Source organism: Jatropha curcas, chromosome 3 (assembly GCF_041381405.1).
Source record: "Jatropha curcas cultivar XTBG-Jc1 chromosome 3, XTBG_Jcur_1.0, whole genome shotgun sequence".
NCBI classification, from domain to species: domain Eukaryota; kingdom Viridiplantae; phylum Streptophyta; class Magnoliopsida; order Malpighiales; family Euphorbiaceae; genus Jatropha; species Jatropha curcas.
The window spans coordinates 17,339,079-17,342,991 of NC_143153.1; the positions used below are offsets into that span (position 1 = coordinate 17,339,079).

Consider the following 3,913-nt stretch of genomic DNA (forward strand, 5'->3'; position numbering starts at 1 on the left):
AAGAAGAAAATGAACATACATACATTGCATCTGACTGTGTGAACAGGGAGCAGGTCATTGGATGTTTGAAGAAGTTTGCCGATTGTTTCATGTGGAAAGCAAGTGACATCACGGGAATTGACCCAGTGATAGGTGTTAATTTCATAGTGTTTTTAATATAGTTTTTATTAGAATTTCAGTAAGTTTTTTATTACTGTAATTTGATTTCAATTCACTTCTAGTATAATTGTGTTCAAAGCTTCCTTGATTCTTAATCCGCTTGATCTAAGAGAAAATTGTAGGAATTTGGCGCAGAAAAGAACTTTACAATGCAAGACACTTAGCTTCTAGCACGCCCAGGCCGTGCTAGAAAGCACAACCGTGCTAGAAGCTAAGGAAACCAAAGGAGAGACAAAAGAGAGCACGGCCAGGGTGGTGTCAAAAGGCACGGCCGTGCTACAATGGGACCAGGGCGTGTCAAGCCTAGCACGCCCATGGCAATTCTAGGCAGAATTCTAGAAGAAAGCACGCCCTGCCTGTGCTTGGTAGCACGCCCGTGCCTCAGGGAATCATTAGCCCGTGCTGCCTAGCACACCCCGTGCTTCACTAGCCAGACTTCCAGACTAAAGCACACCCAGCCCGTGCCATGAAGCACGCCCGTGCTGCGCAGGCGGAACCAGCGTGAACTAGATACGCAAATCAAGCTTTTTCTCACATGGGCCGACCTCGGGGAGTTTCCTAAACACACTAAACAAGACCTAGACCTATTTTGGGAGAAAAAGGAGTCCTAATCAAGAGGAAATCAAAAGCCTAAACAGTCATGATCTCCTATAAAGGATTTTGCACTAAATAAGGATTCTATTTCCTAAAAGGAATCAGACTCACCTCCAGGAGCTCTATATAGAGAGGGAAACTTCTCATTGCTAGGGATCTCGTTTTTGTGCAATTCTTTACATAATTCTCTCTCTCTAAAAGACTTCAAGCACCAAATAATTGTGCCAAGAATCAAGGAAGCCATCCACATAGTTGTGATACAGTTTTTATTCTAAACTCTTCATCTTGTTTCTTTCTTTTATTATTGTCTTTAAATATGATGAATGATTCAAGTATGATTGAGTTTAATTTAATTCCTATGTCTAGCTAAACTCTTATACTAGGGATTTGATGTAATTTAATTCGATTCCAGTTTATAATATTAGATTTGTTTTTCTTTGTTCTCGTTATAAATTATTATTGTGCTTAATGCTTCCAGGCAGAAAATTTCCCCTGGATTGAGTTATTTCAATAATCACATTCGGGAGAAGGGTTATTGATATGAAAAAGATAATAATTTACTTGAGAATAATAACTTGATGCGGAAGCTATATGGTTTGACTCAAGGGGGGTTTTCATAAGTTAATAAATTATTAAGTTGTGAACTCACAAAACAACCATAAAAGCTAATGATCTGATTTATGTTTAATTTCACTATTAAAAGATAGGTAATTAAACTGGATTAGAATAGCTAACAATAAATCGGGAGAGCTTGTTAGTAACTTTAGGGTTGTTTCTCCTACTTGAACAATTAAAGTTGATTAATGAACTAATAGAATAAGCTGGATAGAATTAAGTGAAATCAAATTCCCTAGTAGCTTAATTCTCTAATTTCTTTTCACCTGAATTTTGTGTTTGATCTCTTCTGTTTTTACTTTAAAGTTTATTTACCTTATAGCAATTCTCTCTTATCATCGTCTAAATAATAATAGGTTAACATAATTTTGGTAATTGATAAACAATCCCTGTGGATACGATACTCTCTTACTCTATATTACTTGTTGCGATTTCGTACACTTGCGAAAACCGCTGTCAAGTTTTTGGCGCCGTTGCCGGGGATTGGCATATCAATATCAACACGAATTACCCTATTGTTAATTTAGACACTCTTTTATTTAATTTTCTTTAAAGTACTGTTCCAGGTGTTTTATGCAAAGAAGATCAAGGAATACTGAACCTCTAGTCTTTGATCCAGAAATTGAACGAACTCTTCGAAGGCTCAACGCTGCAAGAAAAACACAAGAAATAAAACTTGAACAACAAACAGACATGGCCAACGAAAACGAAAACGAGAATGAAAACATAGTCGGGCCACCACTTCAACATCCGGTCCGTACCTTAAGGGATTATACAACACCTAATCTGAATGGGACAACCTCAAGTATTACTAGACCTAGGGTAGAAGCTAACAACTTTGAGATTAAACCCGCAATTATCCAAATGCTCTCTAGCTCGATCCAATATGGGGGTTTGCCTAGTGAAGATCCTAATGCTCACATCACCAATTTTCTGGAAATTTGTGACACATTCAAACAAAATGGTGTTTCTGAAGATGCAATCAAATTAAGACTTTTCCCATTCACTCTTAGGGATAAAGCAAGGTCCTGGCTACAATCGTGTCCCGCTGGGAGTTTTACAACATGGGATGAATTAGCTCAAAAATTCCTAGCTAAATTCTTTCCATCCTCAAAAACCACCAAGTTGCGCAATGAGATAATGACATTTGCTCATCATGATCAAGAGAGCTTGTATGAAGCTTGGGAAAGATTCAAGGACTTGTTAAGAAAGTGCCCACATCACAGTTTGCCCAAGTGGTTACAGGTACAAACTTTCTATAATGCATTATCTCCTAACATCAAAATTACTTTAGATGCAGCTGCAGGTGGATCCTTTGAAAAGAAAGGAATTGATGAAGCATATGAGTTGATAGATGAGATGGCATGTAACGCCCCATTTTTTCCTATGTTTTAATAGTAGTTTACCGGTCTGTGAATAGTACCACCGGTCCGGAAGTTGGTATTATTTTTGGTCCGAAAAATTACTATTTATGTTTTATATTTTATTTAACATTTTTGGAGCATGTATGCATGGTTTTTATGGGTAGAAAGTAAGTAAGGAATATTTTTGGAGAATTTAGATAATTAGTGAATAGTGAATTATGGTGCTATATTAAGTAAGGAAATTTGAGCAATTATTTTTATGGAGGAAATTTGAGGAATTATTTTTATGGAATAAATTAGAGAGTTTTGTGGAGATAAATAATATTTTGAAGGAATTTAATCGGAGAATATTTGGAGAAAAGACCAAAACACCCTCCAATTTGGAGAAAAGACCAAAATACCCTTAGTTGCTTTATTAAAGGCAACCATCAATTATTGACCACCAAATTTTGCCATCTTCTTCTACATCCACGTTTCTCTTCCTCCTCCTTCTTCTTCTTCTTCTTCTTCTTCTTCATTTTCTTCAATTCCTACTTAGTAAACACCCATCCAACTTGATTTAAGTACTAAATATTAGAGAGTGAAGCTAGAGAAGTCATTTTTGGTGACTAATTTCAAGGAATTTGGTGATTTTCCTACTTGGGTCAAGTAAGTGATTTTATGATAATCTCATTTTTTTTGGGTTTAGAGTTGTCTTTTATCATATACATGCTTAATCATGCTCCAATTACTTCTTTTATTTGTTTTCTTTGTTTGATTTTGAGTTTCTTACATGTAGAGGGTGGAGAGCCTTCTAACAAAGATAAGGGCAAGACCAAAGCTTGAGAAGCTTTGATTAAAGCTTGTTAAAGCTTGTTTTGAAGGTTAGTGTTCATAAACACACTTACCTTACTCAAATTTTGATTTTGTGCCTTTATGCTATTATGTGTATATTTTGAGATTTTGTATGAAATGATTGGTTTGTTGAATTTTGGTTGCCATTACATGCTCTTGGATGATGTTTGATGAGTATTTATGTTGTGGTAGACATTTCTCCCTTGTATCTTTGTTGTTCATGTTCCTTTCATGGCTAAAGTAAACTGAATTTGGGAAAAACGTGATTTTGAGTGAGATTGAGGACCATTTTTCAATCCTTTCTAATTTCCATCTATGTCTGAGTCCTTCATAAAAGTTGTAGGTCT

At 36.0% G+C, this 3,913-nt stretch overlaps 1 non-coding gene across 1 annotated transcript; it reads right to left on the minus strand.

The window, feature by feature from the left end:
• Nucleotides 1–2,490: 2,490 nt before the first annotated feature.
• Nucleotides 2,491–2,596, minus strand: LOC149497642 (small nucleolar RNA R71). Its single transcript, XR_016320262.1, has one exon. It is a non-coding gene; the product is annotated as a small nucleolar RNA R71 (small nucleolar RNA).
• Between the last annotated feature and the right edge of the window lie 1,317 nt (nucleotides 2,597–3,913).